This window comes from Canis lupus, chromosome 24, assembly GCF_048164855.1.
Source record: "Canis lupus baileyi chromosome 24, mCanLup2.hap1, whole genome shotgun sequence".
Classification (NCBI taxonomy): domain Eukaryota; kingdom Metazoa; phylum Chordata; class Mammalia; order Carnivora; family Canidae; genus Canis; species Canis lupus.
In genome coordinates, this window is record NC_132861.1 from 8,334,903 (window position 1) to 8,357,916 (window position 23,014).

At 38.3% G+C, this 23,014-nt stretch overlaps 1 protein-coding gene and 1 long non-coding RNA gene across 10 annotated transcripts in view; one reads left to right on the plus strand and one right to left on the minus strand.

Annotated features, from left to right (window-relative positions):
• STARD13 (StAR related lipid transfer domain containing 13) overlaps window positions 1-23,014 on the plus strand; it is a 513,518-nt gene that overhangs the window by 58,727 nt on the left and 431,777 nt on the right. The gene's annotated exons all lie outside the window — the stretch shown is intronic.
• On the minus strand, window positions 2,231-5,299 carry LOC140615707 (uncharacterized). The gene is made up of 5 exons (XR_012016180.1): window positions 4,546-5,299; window positions 3,728-3,937; window positions 3,191-3,345; window positions 2,918-3,039; window positions 2,231-2,672 (listed from the first exon to the last, which is right to left on the minus strand). It is a non-coding gene; the product is annotated as an uncharacterized lncRNA (long non-coding RNA).

The window sequence follows — 23,014 nt, forward strand, 5'->3', positions numbered from 1 at the left end:
ATCTACCAGTAAGTTCCTTGACTCTACCTCCAAACTATATCTCTAACTCAGTTAAAGCCTACTCTCTGATTGAGTCAGCTGTAGCCCATGAGCATCCTCTCTTGCCTGTTTGGTCTCTCTCTTCCACTCTTGCTTCTTTAAAGTCCATTTTCCCCACAGCAGCCTGGGCAAGCCTTGTAACAGTGCAAACCAGATCATCCCACTCCCCTGACAGCTTCCAAAAATATTCAGAATGAAATCACGTTCATTGCCCCCCCCAACTATAAGGCCCTATAGATCTCCCCTTGCCAAAGGAGAACCCCATCTACTTTATTTTTCCCACTCACTCACCATTCCCCAGCCACAAGTGCCTTGACTTTGACCCTCCAACACACTGAATGATTCCAGGTTCATGGGCTTGGCATTTGGGGGTCCTGCTATTTAAAATTTCCACCTTCCACGTCTATGTGGGATTTACCTCTTGTCTTTCAGGCCACAGTTCAAATAACACCTCCTCAGATTGCCCTACCTCCTTTCCTTTCAATCACATTACCCTATTTTATTTTTTTATGCCACTTGATTATATCTAATCGTGTCATTTGCTCACATGTATTTGTTGCATATCTCTCCATTAGTTTATAAGGTCCTCGAGCTCAAATACGGACTCTGTTGGTCATTGCTGCATTCCCAACATGTAAAAGTGTGACCAGCTGGCTGGCCAAAAATGCACATAAGGCCAATCTGTCTCAGTGAGACCAGACATCTTCCTGAGTCCTGATTCCGAAATTTTTACAGAGCAATATTTGGCTAGGGTCAGTCACAGACAGGACAAAAGAATCTAGGTTCAATATTAATATTATTTTTAAAAGATTTTATTTATTTATTTGAGAGAGAGAGAGAGAGAGAGTGAGCAAGTGAGAGAAAGAACATGAGCAGGGGTTAGGGGAAGAGGGAAAGGGAGAAGGAGTCTCCCCGCTAAGTAGGGAGCCTGATGTGGGGCTTGATCCCAGGACTCCAGGATCATGACCTGAGCTGAAGGCAGACGCTTAACCAACTGAATCACCCACCCAGGCATTCCTAGGTTCGATATTATAACAAAATAAAACAAAACATAAACAGAGATGGTGTTTCCACAGAGACGAAGTGCATTTAGGAGATATTGAATACCACCTGAGATTTTTTTCAAGCTAAGCCTGAGTGTACCCAGGAAAGCCACAGCTCCAGGCACCCAAGCACCTCTCTTTTGCCAGAGTATCTCTGCTTCAATCTGCTTCATTTTTTTTAAAATGTAACTGGTTCCCACAAATGAGATTCTGACAAATAGGATCCTACTAGTGCAAATGAATGTGACTGCTTAATAGATATATTTACGAATATTTAAAAGTCCTCTTCTGAACCTTTAAAAGTAGATATAAGGTGCATTTCTTGTCATTCACACTTCTAGCTTTCTGGACCCACTGTCACTACTCTATTAAGATCTCCCCCTCTTACTTTGGCCTGGATAGTAACTGGAAATGTCTCTGTCTCCTTTCCTCTCCCTTCTGCTAATTCCTTTGTCACCCTGCTGTTAAAGTAACTTCACCCCTCCCAAGCCCAGATCTGAGTGTCCCATCCCAGTTGTCTCCCCATGTCTACTGCACTCACACTCATCAGCCTGGACTGAGACCTTACCTTACTCTTCCTTCAGAGTCTCTGTACTCTGCATACCCTTCACATCAGCCACACTTGACTAGTTCCCAACATAGCCTGAAGTTCTCCCTTCTCCTACCTGGCTGTGCTCTGGCTATTCCTCACACTGATTCTTTCCATTCAGACTTGCCAATTGAAAGCCCACTTATGCTCCCTTAGGCCTCCTCATTGCCCACCTCACCTCATCCTCAGGACATCATCTCCCTCTTCCTTTGTGCCCACAACTCTGCCCTCATCCTCTTTGCCTACAGAATAGATACCTATCTACCTCTCAAAGCTATTATGGGTGTTGATATAAGTGCAAATAATTTGGACGCTAGAAATGTGAAGTATGCTTATTCCTATCTGCTACATGAGGGCAGGGACCATTTCCATTCATCTCTGCACCTAACCTCCAGCCCCAATGCATGCCAGTATCTAGGAGAGTCCATTCTCTTCAATGCAATTCTGAAAAAAAGAGAAAGGACCCATTCAGACTCACACTTGGTACCTCAACTTGAATTTTCAAGTTGCTCAGAAGAGTTATTTCTGATCTAGAGGGGGAAAAAAATGCCTGAAGAAATTTAGGCTGTTTATTAACTGCTTTATTTGAATAACAGATTATTTGTGGGGAGGTCCAGGTGAACCTCTGAAGTGAGGACTATTATGGGTGTTTCATGTGCTTTCAAAAGTTCAGCCCCCAGTTTTGGGAGCTCCCAGCCCAGGAACTCTTTGGAGCAGAATTTGAATGAGACAGTTGCATTAAGGCAGATACAGGTTTGTCTGATGGCCAGGGTATATGGTATATTTCCAAAAGGTGGGCTAGACAGAAGGAAAAGAAAATAGGATCCCTAAAGTAACACTCTGTGGAGAAGTCTTGATAAATGGTCCAGTCTCTGCAGCAAAGCTTGGATGATGCAGGGAGTAGATGTTTTAGGGTGAAGCTGTGCTTGGCTTTCCTATGACTCAGCTCCTTTCCAGTCTTGTAGTGTTGGATCAGCATAACTGGACAATCAGGTTACACACTGAACAAGAATACACATAGGAAGATATTATTGACATAGTGAATTTGCACATACTATCTTTTTTGTTTGTGTCTTTACTTTTGCAATTTTCTGCCACAGGAAAACCAAGTAGGGGAGGCCCTGGTAGGGCACCCTAGATGGGGAGGGCTATTAAAAGTGAAAAGAACTATGCCATTAAGAGCCCAATAGTTCCATGTTAATGTTCCTTCACAAGGATTGGTTTGGGGAAGTAGGAGTTTCCTTACTTGTCATGGTGGAGAAAAGTGCCAGAGCCCAGTAGTCCAGAAGTCATTGACAGAGCCAGAGCAGAGCAGATGTATGGTCAATGGGGGAGTGTGGAGGTTCCCAGTCCTGGTTAAACCCACTGCTGTTGAAGCACATACACAATTAGATCATCACTAATTCTCTCTTCCCACCTAGCCTGCTTTCCCCAAGCTCTTTGAAGGGAATAAATGTGTCTTAGCCATATTTATCCCCTGAGGACCTAGTACAGGGTCTGGTGCATAATATTTACTTACATGATTGGTTGATGGATGTCCATGGGTTTTATAAGTTTCATCCAGGAGGCTTCAGATACCCATGTTCTCTTCAAGCCACCAGGTGGCTTTCTTTCCAGGCTCAGTTTTTCCATCTTTCCTCCATTTTCAAGTTATCAGAAATACCTTCCTTTACCCTAAAATTCAGGACACCGATCAAGTGAGTGAAGAAGCTTTTATTCTAAGCCTGCTGGGTATAAAGGGCTGCATTTTACTCTAGGAAGGGATTCAAAGTCTTTCCAAATAAATGACCTGCTTGCCTAGCTGTCAAAATCTGGGCCTCATTGGTAGTCTTACCACAGCCGTAATTCAAGTTTATGTGCCAGAAACGGAACTTCTGTCTTTCAAATTCAAGAAAGTCTTCAGACCACGGCTGTCTTGCACAATATGGAGCTACTATTAGAGCCACTAAGGGTATTTACAGGGGGTTTAAATAACGTAGTGCAAAGAATAGGAGGTTTGAAAGTCTGTCTGGGAGCTGGAGAATTGATTTCCATAAATCTAAGACCCGAAAAATACCTTTTTTGTTCAAATGTTGGAAAGAGTTTTGTCGACCTTTTTGCTTCATTGGGATTTCTTTACGTTTTCCTGGTAACCAGAAACAAATTTCACAATTTGTGTCGCCCTTGGCTCCTGTTCCACGAGAGGGAAAGCTGGTTGTTATTTCAGTAATCCCTGCACGGCGGAGTGCGGAGAACGCCGCGCCGGGGAAGGCGCCAGCAGCGAGTCCTGCCAAACCAAACAGAACTCAGTGTGGACAATGGGAAGATTATGCGGTGGAAAATGGATACCCCGAATGGAGGGCAGCAAAGCCGTGTCAATTATATTTAGAAGCAGCATCCCTCCGGCAGGCCACAAAGCCGTCCCCTCAAGCGTTTAGAAGGCTGCTGTTCCACCAAAGGCTCACCCACAGAAGTTCAGTGGGCGAAGCCCAAGCACAATGCTTTTTCTCTTACAACTTCCTGTGTGCCACGATTTCTGGCCACGGACCTTCCCGAGACCCCTGTGTCCTTTCATCCACACTGCAGCAGGCCGTCCAGTGCTCCCGAGAGGGTGCTCCCTTAGGCTTCCTCATTGCCCCCCTCACCTCATCCTCAGGACATCATCTCCCTCTTCCTTTGTGCCCACAACTCTGCCCTCATCCTCTTTGCCTACAGAATAGATACCTATCTACCTCTCAAAGCTATTATGGGTGTTGATAGAAGTGCAAATAATTTGGAAGCTATTAAGCCCCGGCTGCCAGGACAAGTGCAGGGGGCCCCGAGGTACCCTCCAGCGGGTGCCCTCCCGACAGGCCGCGTGAAGGACCCGCTGCTCCCCTTCCTTCCCACGCTTACCTTGACCTGCCGAGAAGACACAGAGAAAGAGAAGAAACGTCAAACAACCCCTGGGTTTTCCACGCCACCAAAGCCCCAGGGAGGGCCTCTCGGGGTAAGCCCTTAGGATGACTCCTAGTGGCCGAAGGGGGCCCCTGGTCCGTCACTGCTGCAAGCTGAAGGCCAAGGGGCTTCGCTCCCATCGCCGGCCAGCGGCCAGGCTTGGCCAGGTGCCCCGCTCAACAGGCATTTCGGCCCTGAGCTCGAGGCTGAGAACTGACTTCCGTGACTGAGGCGCTGTGTCCCCGAGGGTAAATGATTCTTTGATCCCCATCTCTTTTTTGAAAAAAGCAAAATCAAACGAGTAATTTTTAACAGTGAAGCAATCGGAAGTACAACAAATAATCTGACCTTGTACGATAACCAAGATGTTTAGGTAGTATTGTTGCTGGAAACAGACCTTGCTTGTTCATGTGTTTGTTTTTAAAGAAATGAGGCTTGGAGGATATAATAAAGCTCCACCTGCATCCCTCCCTTTGCCAGAGGGTACCTCCTAAATTCAGTTGGCATGGGTCATTCCCATGTGATTTTTAGGACCTTTACCATGTGTTCTTATTCATAAGTGGATATATATATGTATGATTTTGCATGTTCTTTAAATTTACATAAATGATGTATTTTACATATTTTTCTTCAATTTACTTTTTGTGCTCAACCTACTGTTTTTGAAATGTGGAAGTGTGAATATTGGTAAATCTAGCTTTAAGGTTGTTTAATATTCCTTTATTTTTTAAAAGATTTTATTTATTTAATTGAGAGAGAGTGAGCACAAGTGGGGTGAGGGGCAGAGGCGGAAGGAGAAGCAGACTCCCCACTGAGCAGGGAGCCTGATGTGGGGGGATCTCAGGACCCCAAGATCATGACCTGAGCCAAAGGTAGACACTTATCTGACTCAGCCACCCTGGTGCCCCTATATTCCTTTAAGTTAAAAAAAAATTCTTTAAAAAACCTAATCTCTTATTTAAGGGTAAGCTTTTTTTTTTATTATTAGTTTCAGAAGTAAAGTTTAGTGATTGATCAGTTGTATATAATACCCAGTGAAGAGCAAGCATTTTTTCCCCACTTTTTTGTAATACAAAAAAATACAATCAATGTGCTTCCATGTTCATCTTAGCACACATGTCTAGTGTTTACTGAGGCAGGCTCTCAATAAATTGGAAGTATTATTGCCAAACCATAGTCCAATTTAAACTTTATCAAATACCGACAAATTACTTCTGAAGAAGGCTGCACTAATTTACAATCCCAAATAATGTGTAACATTTCACCAAAACTTGGTGTCAACAGATTGTTTTGCTGATCTGATAGTTTCAAATGGCCATTCACTGTTTTACATTTCAGTTCCCAGATAATTAGTGAAATTAAGCATATTTTCATATGCCATTGTCCCTTTGTGCTTCTTGCTTTTTAAATTGTCTGTTCATGTGCTTTGCTTACATTTCTACTGTGTTATTGTAGGGATTCTTTATAGAGTTTGGGATAAAAATGGATTTTCCCAGTCTGTGACTCCTTTTTTACTTCATTTCCAGTAAATGTTAATTTTTAATGTGGCTAAAATTTATTTTTTAATGTAGTTAAATTTTTAAGTCATTTTTCTCTGTTTTATTAGTACTTTGTGGTTTTTTAAAAAGAGAAAATGCTTCTTTAGTTCTGTATTCTAAAGATTCTTCCAAGCTTTATTCTAAGGTTTTAGTTTTGTTTTTGTTTTTCATTTCAGTCTTCAGGCCATCCGAGAATGTAAATTTGTTTATAACAAAGTAAGGGCTTAATATTATCTCTTTCCATATGAATAATCAATTATCCCACATGATTCATTGATTCCCCACTGATTTATAATACCCCCTGTCATATTACAAATTTCCTTGTATTTCTGGGTCTATTTCTAGAAGGCTCTCATTGATCAATTTTTCCATACTTTTAAAATTACAATAATTTTATCAAAAGTCTTATTATGAACAAATTATTTATCTTTTCCCTTCATCTTTTCCTTTTCCTACTGTTCTTTCTCCTAGACTTTATTGGCTTTTGTGGGCCTTTTACTCTTCCTTAAGATTTCAGAATCAGCTTGTCCAGATCCTCAAAAATCCTTGGCAACAAGAGGACTGTAATTATATTGAATTTATGAATTAATTTGGAGAGAACTGACATCTTTATAATATTGAAGATAATGTATCTCTCCATTAATAAAGTCGTTTTTTATGTCTTTCAAATAACTTTTATAATTCTTTTAAAAATATTGCACACTTTTATTCGATTTATTTCTAGACAACTTATCAATTTAGTTACCAATATAAATTATATCTTCTAAAATTGTATTATCTAATTATGTGTTGCTTTTTATACTAATGCAATTTTTATATATGCAATATATATGCAAATATAATAAAATTTTGTATTATACATAGTATTTTAATAAAAATCCAAAATTCCTTATTTGTTCTAATAATTTGCATAAGTTCTAGGCATTTTTATGTGGACAGTAATGTCAATGATTAAAGTTTTATTCTGCCTTTCTATTCAATATAACTATTCCCTCCTCCTCCCTTCAATCTGCACCATGCAAGAAGAAACAGTGATAGCTGGAAATCTTTTTCATTACTGATTTTAAAGAGCATGGTTTTGTTTTATTTTCAATATTGACATTTATGACAGATTTAAAAGATACTTTTTGAAAATGTTCCTTTTTTTCTAGTGGGCCAGTAATTTTTCTCTTTTCACGAATTTTTGCTTGTTTGTTTTTCTATCCTTGGTTTTCTTCATCTGTTAATGATTTGTTATTTCTCCCTCTAAACTGTCGATGTTGTGACATATTAATAGGATATCTAAATTAATACTTAATAATAATATATGCAGGGTTTGATTTTCTATTATTTTATTTAGACTTTTTGTACTTATGGTCATAAGAAAGATTGGACTATAAGATTTTATTGTTTTTCCCTGTACTGTCCTTGTCTAGTTTAGGTCTGAGATTACATTGACTTCATTAAATGAATTGGGTTACTTTTCCTGTTGTCCTGATCTTTAGGAGAGTTTATATAAAATAGATATGATCCATTCAGTGGAGGCTTGGGAGAATTTGCATATAAACCATTTTGGGGATCCCTGGGTGGCGCAGCGGTTTGGCGCCTGCCTTTGGCCCAGGGCGCGATCCTGGAGACCCGGGATCGAATCCCACATCGGGCTCCCGGCGCATGGAGCCTGCTTCTCCCTCTGCCTGTGTCTCTGCCTCTCTCTCTCTCTCTCTGTAACTATCATAAATAAATAAAAATTAAAAAAAAAAAATAAACCATTTTGGACTGGAGGATTTTTAGGGGGATAGTTTTTGATCCATTAATCCATCTTTTTTAAATGGCTGTAGGTCTGTTTAGCTTTTTATTTCTTCTTGAGTCAGTTTTGTTAAGTCATAGTTTTCTAAGACTTCCTTAATTTATTGCAGACCAATATTTTTGTAAAATATGAAATTAGGTGCTTGGATATTGCAGCGATATAAAAAAATGCTTTCAATGATTCTAAGTACTTACTCTCAATTTCTGTACTTACTTCATCTCAGACTGGTAACAGTTTGCAGACCAGTTAGCTGACCACACTTTAAGTAGCACTGTTCAGAAAACTATCCATTTGTCAAACTTCTCAAATGCATTAGTGTAGAGCATTGTTCATGATACTCTGATAATATCTTTAAACATTGCTATTGTATGTATAGTTAAATTGTTTGCTCAATCGTAGCAAAAGGAAGTGTGGGAGAATGGAAAAATTTAAAGTCAGAGGAACCAGCTTAATCCACAGCCTTGGATTTTATGAGCTGGATAACTTTGGGCAAGTTAGTTCTTAGAGACTTTTGTTTGTTTGTTTGTTTGTTTGTAGATTAATCAGGACTTCTCAAACTTTTTCTTTCATTATCTCCAAATGAAGCCTAACATTAAAGCAGATCAAAGTAGAATTGCCCTTCTTAAAGGAGAGAGGGGTATTGCCCCTTTGTCCTTCTACTTTCTCTGACCCCCAAAAGGCCCCTGAGGCACTTCACAAAGGCTAGTATTGAAGAGGAAAAATTTTCCTCTATCTTTCATGATTCTTCTAGCTGATCTAAAAGAAAAAGAGGCATGCAAGAGATTAACTGGAGAAAATCAAATTTAATTTGTACATACTATGGAACCTAAGAAGTGACCAAGGTGGGCAGCTTTTGTAGTTTATAGAAAAAGAAGCATAAATCTGTGAGGCATTGATAAAACTTATGTTTGGAAACTTTAATTAGAAAGGAATTCTAAACTGAATTTGGACTTGGGTAGTAAATTAGTAAAAGTAACAAGGTTTGCTTATATAGGCTTTTTCAACCCTAAATTCCTTCTCTCTGATCATAAAGCTATCTCTCTGCCTCGTGGTGCAGAGAGGGTACCTTTCACATGGAAGATTTTTTTCTTATATTCTGGAGACAAAAGAGGGTCTGAGTATTTTTGCCCTGGCTATTTCCTAAGTAATAACTTTAACTCAAAATAATCCATATGCCATTTTGGCATATTTTGGGGCAGTCTGCTGTAGGCTCCCACACTAGCACAGTTTGGCCCTACTTGTTTACTTTGCAAAGGTTTGAAATAAACCTTCCTTGAGTTGGGATCATGCCAAACAGCCAGTAAATAATCAGCCAAAGTGATTGCATTAAGCATGGTTTCCATGAGGACTAAAAGAGCCTTCCAGGTTTCCTAGCAACAGAAATCAAGGTCTACTGGCTACAGCAGAATAAAAAACATTCTTTGAAACATGGGAAAAAATGGTTAATTGAGTTTAACCCTATTCTCTATTGTGATGCAACAATAGAAATGATCATTAAGGGTGACAATTTTCTAGTTTTTCCACTTAAACCTTCCAGAGTCTCCTGAGGTATACGTGGCAATCATCAATCACAAGATGAGAGTAGTGGAATTCTCATTTCATTGAAAAATAAAAGGTATTAGTCACATTTTCCTTTGATGCACATTTTACTTATGAGAGAGAAAAGTAAGGAGAAGAGAGTGATAATAATTTCAGCATTTTTTCCCTTTTGTACCATAGTACATAAAGGAAGATATTAAAATACAGCTTTTGGGATATCTTTGGTCTCTTTGTCCTTTCTTTATGAACATCATCTCCTTACGTTATAGATTAGAAAGATTCCTTTCGAAGCTAAGTGACACATCTAAGATCCCACACCTATTAAAAGGCAGAGCCAGGAGAAACCAGGCTTTTTTTTTCTTTAGACCAATTTGTAATTTTTGTTATAATATTAATTGATTATAATCTTCTTGGCCAAAAGTTGACATCTTGCATCTTTTTTCCCCACACTTTATACTTTGAAAAATTAACCTACAGAAAAGTTGAAAAAATAAAATATGAAAACCATATACCACCATTCACCTAGATTCACAAGTTTACATTTTATCTTTTTGCTTTTCTTCTATATATGTGGATATATGTAGATATATATATCCACATATATATGTCTACATACTCATATATAAAATATAAATATACATTTTTATGCTGAACTAGTTACTGAAGAATTAGCAACTCATTAATAAAGACTTCTTACTTTTATATTATATATCTCATATATATATTCTTCTAGCCAAAATATCATCAACTACATGTGAGAATTAAATGGATTATCATCTAATATAGTCTATAATCAAATATTTTCAATTGCCTTAATACTATCTTTCATAGGTTTTAAAAATCTTGGATCCAATCAAGATTTGCACCATATATACATTTTTTTAAGATTGATTTATTTATTTGAGAGAGAGAGAGAGAGAGAGAGAGAGTATGAGCAAGAAGGGCAGAAGGAGAGGGAGAGACTGTCAAGCAGACTCCACACTGAGAACAGAGCCTGACCTGGAGCTCAATCTCATTACCTGGAGATCACTCCTAAGCCAGAAACAAGAGTTGGATGCTCAGCTGACTGCTTCACCCAGGCATCCCCCTACATTTGCTTTTGATATTTCTTTCCTTCTTTATTTCTTTCTTTCTTCCTTTCATGACACTGACTTTTTGAGTTCAGATCATTATCTTCTCGAATGTTCCATTCAGAATGCACTCTGAATTTTTATGACTGTTTCTTCATAATTTGACATAGATGAGATTTTTAGCAAAAAAACTATATATGTAATATTGTATATTTATTGCATCACATCAGGTAGCAAATAAAGTCAGGAGATTTTCCTATTGGTGAGGCTGTCTGATCACCTAGTTAAGATGATTCCCAAATGTCAGGGTACATTTCAATTTGTAATTTGTAAATAATCTGCATTATGAATCTTTGAGATCATGTGAACATTCAGTTTCATGACAATCTTTAGGCCAAATTGTTTCAGCATCCTTGCTTACCCTGTTATTGCTGGAATGATTTATTAAAATAGAGAATTGCAGGGATGCCTTGGTGGCTCAGTGGTTGAGCGTCTGCCTTCTGCTCAGGGCGTGATCCTGGGCTCCCTGCATGGAGACTGCTTCTCCCTCTGCCTGTGTCTCCGCCTCTCTCTCTCATTAATAAATAAATAAAATCTTTTTAAAAAATGAAGAATTGCAGAATGATTTTTTTTTAGTTCTATCCATTCCTTCCACGTTTATTAGCTTGCATTCTAATTATAAAGAAAAGTCTTCTTTCTGCCTCTTTGTCTCTGTGTATGTATCCTTATGCCTCTGTGTCTCTCCCTATCTCATTGCTAGTTCAGTAATCACTGCCACACTGCCTTCTTAAGCTTTGTTGCTTTTGATCTAAATTGCTACATAAAAAGGGCTTGGGGAAAATGTTTATGGTTGTTAAGGCACAGTGATGTAGGATTCTTTGTCTAAGGCGTCTTCTGAAAGCTTAATGAGGAGGGTAGAGCCAATTTACTTCACCTGAGCTTCTAGGAATGAAGTTCTTGATTATTGATAAGGTAATTGGTGAATAATGCCGTTAAGTAGCTAATGAAACTAGAGAAGTGTCCATAAAAGATTAAAAGGAGTAGGAATTTTTTTTTAAGGGTGTTCTAAAATTCTAAAATGTCATTTGATTTTAGCTAAAGTATAACCACAGGGGCCACTGGGTCTTCAGATGAAGTTTTGCATTTCAGATGAAGTTTTTTTAAACTTATATTATATGTTACAGTTCAATTTAAAAATTAGCAAAGTGTTTCTAAAAATGTCTTTATTCATTATTTGTGAAAGGCTGAGAAAATATCAATTATGTTTATGTGGGGAGGTAGAAATTATTGTTGGAAATTATGGAAAAGCTAAAACTTTGATACCAGCATTATTTCTACATTTGAAGATCTTGGTTTTAATAGTGATGATAGATGCATAAGCAAATAATTATAATAAAATATACAGGGATCCCTAGGTGGTGCAGCAGTTTAGCGCCTGCCTTTGGCCCAGGGCGCGATCCTGGAGACCCAGGATCAAATCCCACGTTGGGCTCCCAGTGCACGGAGCCTGCTTCTCCCTCTGCCTGTGTCTCTGCCTCTCTCTGTCTCTGTCTCTCTGTGTGACTATCATAAATAAATAAAAATTTTAAAAAAAGATTTAAAAAAAATATACAATTAGTGGGATAGATGAATGAACAAAAAAAGATATTAATGAGCTAAATGGGCAGAAATCATTTATTTGAGGTGGAGCCTGACTAAGGACACACACTGGGTTTTCCTTCAGAGACATTTGAAGACAGTTTGAATCAGAATTTGGTCTTCTATCCTTCATCCTCTTGTTTCTATCATCAAACCAAATGGCCCTGGGGACACTGCACACCCATCAAACCTGGTGTTTTATGTGCAATAGTTATAGGGAGGTCAAAATTAGAAGGAGGCCATATGAGTAGGTTATAGGGTACAGAATATCTGAGGGTCAAAGTCAAGAAACTCTGTGAGTACTGGCTTAGCAGAAAAGGGTATTGATATCAGCCAGGGTAGAAAAGATCATGAGCCCCTTGATGGCCATTTCAGGAGTGCCTTAGAGTTTGGGGTTCAGTGGAAAGATAGCATGTGTAAAAGGCAGATTGTTGAAGAAAAGGTGTAGAACAAATGGCATTAATCAGACACTCGTTTATTCTTCTGGCCATAGATAGACCATAGTTAAAGTCTATCAGCTAATGATCATTGACATTCATTCAACTTCTACCTGACTAGGTTTTGAGCATGAATCTAACCTGATTTATATGTTTTAGCAATGCCTACTGTACTACCTACAACATCATAGAATAAAGGTGGTATGACTAAGTGGGAAGACTCTTGATACTTCTTTTAACCAAGAATGTGAAACAGAGTAAGTATCAGTAATAATACAAAGGTTACAGACATTTACAGACATCTTTGGGTTCATGAGTTAAACCATGATGTAATGAAGTCTATAGAATAAGAGACTTTTCAAAAAAATTTATTTACTTGTTTTAGAGAGAGAGAGAGAGAGCATGAGTGGGAGGGGTAGAAGGAGAGAGAGAGTCTCAAGCAGACTCTGTCCTGAGCCTAGTGCAGGGCTTGATCTCATGAACCTGAAATCCTGACCTGAGCTGAAACCAAGAGTAGGACACTTAACTGCACCACCCAGGCACCTGATAGAATAAAGCACTTTTAAATAGGATATAAATAAAAATATAATTTGATGATTTAGCTCTTTTATTGGAGCCCTATGTCCATAATATGAATGATAAAAACACTAACAATTAGCCTTTGAAATAAGATGATTAAAATAAATACAACTTATCAGTGTTCTGTGATGAATACATGCTGTTTCCATATACGAGCAATCCTAATGATAACAATAACTGTCAGCTTAATATATCATAACCTAGAAAAAATAATTCACACATTATATGGTGAATTGCTGAGGTCTTTGGAATTTAGCCACTTGATTAATACCTGGAAGAGCATCTGGTTTCAAACTCAAGCTACAAATCTCAGAAAGAAATACAATCTAAACAATGAACAGTATATGGATAAAGGATTGGCTATTCAAATGATAGTATAAGCACAATTTGTAGAAACTCAGCTAGAACCTGTGTTTGTTTCTTTGTTTTAACAGAGCTGTCTTGCAGGAATTTGTAGGAGAGTAGTTTAGGGTATGATTAAATCACTGGGATTTTTTTTTAAAGATTTTATTTATTTATTCATGAGAGACACACACACACACACAGAGAGAGAGAGAGAGAGAGAGGCAGAGACATAGGCAGAGGGAGAGGGAGAAGCAGGCTCCAGACAAGGAGCCTGATGTGGGACTCGATCCTGGGACTCCAGGATCATGCCCTGGGCTCAAGGCAGGTGCCAAACCACTGAGCAACCCAGGGATCCCCAAATCACTGGGATTTAAAATCTAGCCATTTTTTAAAATCCGTATCATGCTGACACAACAAGGCTTTTCCAAATGGCTGGTTTATTATTCTGTAATAAGCTGTAACTAGGTATTTAGTTCCTCTAAATGAATCTATTCTTTAGAGTACACATTTAAGTCATGTGTTTAAAGTAGATTCCATCTATACATGCATGTGTCATTTATCTTAGACTGAAAATCTTTACTATTTTTAGAAAGACTTAGATATAATTGAAATTAAGGATAACTCTTTATATATTAATACTTTCCTTCATAATTTTATAGTGTTTCAAACTCTGTTTTCATTATAATTTAAATTGTCTATTTAAAAACCATTTAAACCTAGTGATCCATTTTATTTCAACTCCTCATATCTTTATCCAAAACATTATATTATGACAGGGAGAAGTTATGAAACTCATTTAGTGAATTTCCATAGGTGACATGTTCTCTAGATAATCCATATATTCAGGTCTTACTGGATAGAGGCTTTAATTTGACATTCATGCACTTTTTATTTGACACTCATGCACTTTTGTTTGCCCAAACTTCAACACACTTAAGCTCTCTTTAATAGATGATGAAATAACATTCTCTTGAAACCCCGATTATTACACATGCATTCAAATTCATTTTATTGTTATCTCTGAAGTACATATATATATATGAAGAGGTGAGGTTGGCAAAATGTTATTGTTCAACATCAGACTTAAAAAGTAATTTTAAAACAGCTTGGAGGTTCCTCAAAAAAAATTAAACAGAATTATCATATGATCTAGCAATTCTACTTCTGGGTATATGCCCAAAAGAATTGAAAGCAAGGACTCAAAGACATATTTATACATCCATTTTCATAGCAGCATTATTCATAGTAGCTAAATGATGGAAACAGTCAAAGTGTGCATTGACAGATGAGTGGATAAACAAAATGTGTTTTTACTTACTTACTTACAATTAAGTATTATTAAACTTTAATGGGATCCCTGGCTACCCAGGGTTTCAGTGGTTTAGTGCCGCCTTCAGCCCAGGGCCTGATCCTGGAGTCCCGGGATCAAGTCCCACATCAGGCTCCTTGTATGGATCCTGCTTCTCCCTCTGCCTGTGTCTCTGCCTTCTCTGTGTGTGTGTCTTCCATGAATAAATAAAATCTTAAAAAAAAAACTTTAAAAAGGAATAAATTTGTGGTACCCACTACTACATGAAAGAATCTTGAAGACAATATGTTAAGTGAACTAAGTCTGTCACAAAAGGAAAAATATTATATGATTCCATTCTTTTTTTTTTTTAAAGATTTTATTTATTTGAGAAAGAGTGAGAGAGAGAGAGAGCATGAGCAGGGGGAGGGAGAGAGGGAGAAGCAGACTCCCCACTGAGCAAGGAGTCAGGTGTGGGGCTCGATGTGGGGGCTCAATCCTAGGACCTTGGGATCATGACCTGAGCAGAAGGCAGATGCCTAACTGCCTGAGCCACTCAGGCGCCCTCTGATTCCATTCCTATGAGCTACTTAGACTCATCAAGCTCACAGAGACAGTAGAATGGTGGTTGCCAAGGGCTATGAGGAAAGGAGAATGGGGAGTTAGTGTTTAATGGATATGGTGTTTCAGTTTGAGAAGTTGGTTCTGGAGATGGATGGTAGCAATGGCTACTCAACAATATAAAGTCCTTAGTGCTGCTGAACTATACACTTAAAAATGGTTAAAATGGTAAATTTTATGTTATGCATATTTATTACAATGTAAAAACTAATTGAAAAAAGTGATCCTAATATATTAGTAATACTTGGTGAAAAGCAAACTCTAACTTTTACTGCTTTAGCAAATCATAGTCCTAGAGGTTATTTTAGCTTTTATGCAACCAGAAATGAGATAATTAAGGTAGATGGAGTCTTGGCAGAGACAATACTTCAAATGAGACCTCCAGTGGTGCTGGATAGGCAGATCTTCCTGAATCTAAAGCCCATGATTTTTCTGCGAGGCTCAGATTATAATGGGCATCTTTGTGTTTAGATGAAAGACATTATTAGAAGCAGGTGCTATGTGAAGAGCCCAGGCAGCTGCCCCTGGGAATTCTGTCAAACTTGGGTATGGGAGATGTCATTTCTCTAGAGATGAGATATCCCTGGACAGGTGATTCCAGATAATAGGACACATGTGGTGGGGGGCAGCTTAAATAAATTGGTCTCAGGACCAGGGAGAAACTGTTATTGTTATTTGGGGCTTAAGTTCAGAAAATGTAGTAACTTAAGCTGTGACCCCTAAGAATTGTGCATGGCTCCTTAAATCCTTCTTTCTGGCATGGAGTTCAATCCACAGATGAATATTCGCTGAGTCTAGTTATTACAGAAGAGAGAGTTTGGAGATTGTGGGTATTGTGGGTACAGACTGGATGGGAAGGCTCAGGTTAAGAGTTTAAAGAATCACTCCCAATCTAGTTGAAAGTCATTGGCCATATTTCTAGGCTATCAGGTCCTCAGCCCTAGCATATGAACCCCTTGCACCATTGAGCAACTCTAGACTTCTTCCCGTTCCTCTTTCAGCTGCCCATTACCATCCTTATGTTCCACTGTCCTTCCATCCTCTCCCCAAGAAGTTTGAAGCTCCAACACCCCCAGTCTAGCTTTCCTCCTTCTTTCTGATCCACTCCAGTGTGCACATGGGAAGAGCTGTTTGAAAGGTCTGGTGCTTTAGAGTTGCGTTAGCCCTACTCAGTAGGAAGTATTCAATAAGTGTTTGTTGAATTATGTTGAACACCTCCCTCTCCAAATAAAACTATTTCGATGCATTAAGTTTATTAATTTCTCAGTGTATTCTGGTGCCAGAAAATTGGCCTGGGGAGGAACCAGGAGCTAGCTATGAACAATTCCTGTGATCTTAAGCAAGGATTTAACTTCATTGTTGTTCTTCTTATAAAATAAAAAAAAAAAATTTAAGTCCTCAAAAAAACATTCTAGTTCCAAAATGTTGGATTCTCTGGGCTCACACCTGCATCTCTGTCTGGAATCTCCTATTCTCCTATAAACAATTGATCCCTGATCCAAGGGCATGACATGAGGCTGTAGAATTCTCTTTCAGTGACAATCTCCTAAGCAATACAGGGTCTTTTTCTAATCATGACTCCCAGTCCCACCAGATCTCGGGTCTGAAATTATGTTTTGGGGCTTTTTTTGGGTAAATGATGCCAAAAACTAGTGGTTAAACATAAGACATAATGCAATGGCTTAAATACTGATGCAAACTCATATTTTGAATAATATTTCTTGATTTTTATTTTTTGACCATCAAGGAAATTTGATCCATGTGTATGAAGAGCTAAAAATTCAACTTTTAATGCCAAATTTTAAAATCTATCCACTGGTCTCAAAGCTAATGAAAAGTACCAAGCCATTTGGCTTTGCTGCTTTTTAACTAAAATAAAGTGAACTGAACTAATGCTGATTAAGTTTGGGGGAGGAAAAAAAATCAGCATGGATGACACATTATATACCACATATTGGCTTCCTATGATTCAAAACCATGTTGCTGAAGACCAGCAGGCTGCTGGTGGATCTTTAATTACTAAAATTAGTAATATGGACATATAAGCCTAATGTATAATATGAATATAAAGTACACAATTAATAGGAAATGCATACTAAAAGAATTTTAATTAATGAATGAACATCACTATTGCATTAGCTTTCTTAAGTAGGTCAGAGCTTAAAGCTGTCCAAATAATAGATTTTATGTTTCCTTTTTTTTCTTCTCCATCTATCTCAAGGCAAGAAATTAATCTTTTTCCTGTTCCAGTGTCATCACTAGATTAATGACTATCATATGTGGAGTCTGACTACAGGGAGCTCCTCATACACACAGCCACATGTGGCTTCTGAAAAACGAACGAAATCATTTTTCTCACAGAATATGATTACAGTGGGATATCAAATAGATTATTTTTTTTTCTTGGAAAAAAAGATTGTTAAATTTGTTCTGATGACAGTGGTAATTGAGCTTTAGAAATACAAATGCCTCTCCCTTCTGTCATGCCTCACTTATGTTGTCATAGATACTATTTCAATTTAGAAAACCTTATTGAGGACGATATGGAAAAGACAAGATCCCTGTCCCCTCCTCCCAAAATTATATATTCTAGTAGGAGATATATGATCCCACCACAATCTACTGATACATGCATATAATGCATGCAGATGAACATTTTTATTGAAAATCAGTCTTCAAATTGACATTTCATCCCTTCTTTTGAACATAAGTAAGGTAAAGTTTGAACAAAGAGAATTGGTGGGGTGTTTTTTTCTTTTTTTCTTAACAGAGAGTTTTTTTAAAGTAAAAAAGACTCCAGTGTTATTCCAGACACTCCCTATTGGCTGGAACTTCACATTTGGAATTAAGGCACATGGATGCATGTGAATGACAAGCCAGAATTCTGGAGACATGGATTCTGCCCTAATACCTCTGCAGTGAAGTTCTGTAGCAGTAGGATGGCTGAAATGAGAACAAGTAAGAAAGCTCTTGAAGGACAATGTTACTGACAGGAGCCAGGCAAATCTTAAAAAGGAAATGAATACAAAATTTCAAACTTAATTAGACTATAAAAGTCACATATGTTAAATTGTAAGGGACTCTTTTCCATAACATTGCTCTGTTATACAAGTGCCAAGAACCTTTTTTTTTTAATTTAAATTGCAATTTGGGGGATCCCTGGGTGGTGCAGCGGTTTGGCGCCTGCCTTTGGCCCAGGGCGCGATCCTGGAGATCTGGGATCGAATCCCACGTCAGGCTCCCAGTGCATGGAGCCTGCTTCTCCCTCTGCCTGTGTCTCTGCCTCTCTCTCTCTCACTGTGTGCCTATCATAAATAAATAAAAATTTAAATAAATAAATAAATAAATAAATAAATAAATAAATAAATAAATTGCAGTTTGGGAAAAAATACTTTTAAGCCCTTAAAGCATCTTCAAAACTAGATATGTTTAATGCCTTTTCAAAATGCTTTAATAACTTAAAATTATTTTTTTCCAACTACTAATGATCCTGATGAATGAATAATTGGTCAGAAAAGTAAAATTACCAAATATAACTCAGTAATTAGTAGGACAAAAGAATGGTCTGGAAACTGCATTTTACTTAAGATATTATTTGTGTCCAAGTCTAACATTGGACTGCCTTATGAATCCTGGCGTCACCAGCACCTGGCTTATTGTAGGTGCTCAGCAAGTCTCTTGTTGAAGGAGTGACCCTGTGGGTTAAGTGAGCAAGTGAGCAAAGAATGAATGAATGCAGGGCACCTGGGTGACACCGTCAGTTCAGCATCAGTTAACCAAAACTCTTGGTTTTGGCTCAGGTGGTGATGTCAGGGTCATGAAATGGAGCCTTGCATCAAGCTCCACACTCAGTGTGGAGTCTGCTTGAGATTCCCTCTCCTCCCCCTGCCTCAAATAAATACATCTTTTTTTAAAAAAAAGAATGAATGAATGAATGAATGAATGGAGATTTACCAGGCAATACGTTTAACACAAAGGGAGAGTGATCCTGGAATCTCAAATTGAAGATGAGTAAATGCTTCTTAAATCCTGTTTGACGAAACATTGGGAATTTTCCCCTTACTTCAAGCCAAGAGCCTTCTCAAGTTCCTCATTTCAATAATGATGATGGTACTGAAAGAGAAGCAGTCACCTTCTTTGTTTTTAAGTAATTCTCTTTCAGTGAACTTTTAATTATCCTAAAGGAGGAAAGCAATGGTGCACATAATCCCAAATCTCTTGTTGGAATGCATTATATGATGGCTTTTTACAGCAGTTTGCCTTCCTAATTATGTTTTGATTAGGCTTCTATTACAGTTACTAGAATTCCCTTAGCAGAGAGAACAGCAGGTCAGGCAGCCCAAGAACACTGTGATCAATGCATTGAGGTTGGCTGGGGTTGACCCATACTTCACTAGCAACCCTTCTTTTTAAAATGCAGTGGACCGGGCACCCCCAGTGGCGCAGTGGTTTAGCGCCGCCTGCATCCCGGGGTCTGATCCTGGAGACCCAGGATCGAGTCCCACGACAGGCTCCCTGCATGGAGCTCACTTCTCCTTCTGCCTGTGTCTCTGCCTCTCAGTCTCTCTCTCTCTCTGTATAAATAAATTAAAAAAATAAAATAAAATGCAGTGGACCGAGATGCCTGGGTGGCTCAGCAGTTGAGCGTCTGCCTTTGGCTCAGGGCATGATCCTGGGGTCCTGGGATGGAGTCCCACATCGGGCTCTCTGCATAGAGCCTGCTTCTCCATCTGCCTATGTCTCTGCCTTTCTCTGTGTCTCTCATGAATAAATAAATAAAATAAAATAAATACAGTGTGCTAAGCACATTGAGGAATACAAAGTCATAGCGGGTCTTTCAGGTTCATAATTTATTCAGTGGTGATCATCAAGAACTTTTAGGTGGTAAAAGGGGCAATCAATACAAGGAGGAAATAAATATCATCTTATACAAGGAAGAATGATATATAAGCTTAGAATTCCAGGAACTCATGATGTAGATATGTGACCTTTAGCAACACAAGGCAATATATGCTAAAGGATAAATGGACCACATCTTCAGACATCACCTGAGGTGAGAAGACAAGGAAGACACTAGAGGAGGGTGACTTGAGTTAGTTCTTAAAGGTAAATAACATTTGTATTAGTGGAGAAGATTCAGGAGAGTTCACTAAAGCAGCAGTGTCCAATGGAAATACAATGTGAGCCATATATGCAAATTTAAATTTTCTGATAGTCAATCAAAAAAGCTAAAAAAATGGGTGAAGTTGAATTTAATAGTACATTGTGTTTAACCCAATCTATTAAAAATATTATCTTAACACGTAATCAGCGTAAAAATTACAAGATGCTTTACACTTTCCTTTTTAAACTACATCTTCAAAATCTGGTGAGTATCTTACACTTGCAGCACATCTCAATCCAGACTAGTATGTTTCAAGTACTTAATAGCTATAAGTAACTAATGGCTACTGTATTGGAAAGTGTAGGTCTAAAACCTTGCTTCTTAAACTATAGTCTGGGGATCAGCTGCATTGGCTGAAATGTTAGAAATGCAGAATCTTGGGCTCCTTCCCAGACCTACTGAATCAAAATCTGCATTTCAACAAGATACTCAGGTAATTTCTATTCACACTGAAGTTTGAGAAATACTGGTCTAGGCAAGGAAAAGTTTGAACAGCAGTCTGGGGTTAAGAGTGCTGAAGAAATGTTTCAGGTCCAGCCATCATTAGAACATATGAGAAGTAGAAGAGTAGATGGGTTGTTGTTTATAAGGAATTTGATAAAAACAACAACAAAAAAGGAATTTGATAAAACAATTTTAATCTGAGTGTCTGTTTCTCAGACTTCAAAATGAAACTAACCCTGCTCATCTTGTAAGACTGATATTTAAATTAGGGACAATGTGGGATGCCTGGGTGGCTCAGTGGTTGAGTGCCTGCCTTTGGCTTGGATCGTGATCCCAAGGTCCTGGGATCAAGTTCCGCTTCAGGCCCCCAAGCCTGCTTCTCCCTCTCCCTGTCTTTGCTTCTCTGTGTGTGTCCCTCATGAATAAACAAATAAAATCTTAAAAAAAATAATTAGAGACAATGATAAAGCAATTCACATGGTGCCTGGCTTCCAGATATGGAAGTTTTATATAATTCCATTACTAATAGCAAATAGTCATAGATGCAGACTCTAGTGCTACAAGATTTTAACTACAAGGAAAGTATCTGAAACTATAAGAAAATTGACAAATAGAATTGCAGACCACCACTGCTGTCATATGCCAGGATTCTGTGTGCTTGGCAGGAGTCTCAAATGAGAGCTAATGTCAAAGCAGGTTCATTCAAGATAGGATAGGAGAGAGGGAAGTCCCACAGGGGGCAACACAGGTGCTAGGATTCACACATTATGTTCATAAACCCACTGTGACCACCACTCATCAAAATATGTTGCACAACTCTGGACATATGGTTTACTAACAAATTAGCAGGACTGAAAGGATCAGATAACTGATCCTTATGCTCATTTAACATCTGGCCCTTTCACTAAGTTGACATGTTGGGTCAAGACATCTTATTCCAGCTGTCAAACTGTGTCAGCATGTCTGGGAATATTAACCCACTGTAAGTAATACAGTACTGAGAACTAGAAACCCACTAATATTGTTGTTGGAAGATTAGCAATATCTCCTTCTAATGACAGTCTATCAAAAATGTCAACTATCACCAAAAAGAGTGGGAGGTAACTCTGGGACAATAGAAAGACCCTGGTTTGAGAGTCATGTGATCATGGGATTCTAGTTTTAGCTCTTTCATAATAATTAGCTTTGCTTTCTTAATCAGAAGTTTAATCTCCTGTGGCTTCTGCTTCTATATTGATAAAACAATGAGCTTAGATATGTGAATCTCTTCATTTAGTCATTTCCAGTTGTATTTTTATTTGATTTTTTTCAAATTTTGTTTTATCTTTTATTGCGGCAAATTATATGTTACTTAAAATTTATCACTTTAACTATTTTTTGAAGACTTTTCAAAAAATTTAGTCATTTGTGAGAGAGAGAGCCAGCGAGACTGTGAACAGAATGGAGGGTCAGAGGGAGAAGGAGAAGTAGAGTCCCCACTGAGCAGGGAGTTTGATGCGAGGCTTGATCCTAGGACCCCAGGAAATGACCTGAGCCAAAGGTGAGGCAAAACTGACTGAGCCACCCCAGTGCCCCAATTCCAACCATTTTTAAATATACAGTTCAGTAGCATTAAATACATACACATTGCTGTACAATCATCACCACCGTCCATCACAAGAATTTTAATTTTTCCAAACTCCATATACATTAAACACTAACACTGTCTTCCCCCTTGGCCTAACTTGTAAAAACCAATATGCCACTTTCTCTCTCTATGAATTTGACTATTATAGGTACCTCATATAAGTAGAATCTGGTCGTATTAGTCCTGTTGAGTCTAGCTTATTTCACATAGCATAATGTCTTCAAGATTCATCCATGTTGTAGCATGTATGAGAATTTAATTCCCTTTTAAAGTTGAATAATCTGGGATGCCTGGGTGGCTCAGTGGTTGAGCATCTGCCTTCAGCTCAGGTTGTGATCCCGGGGTCCTGGG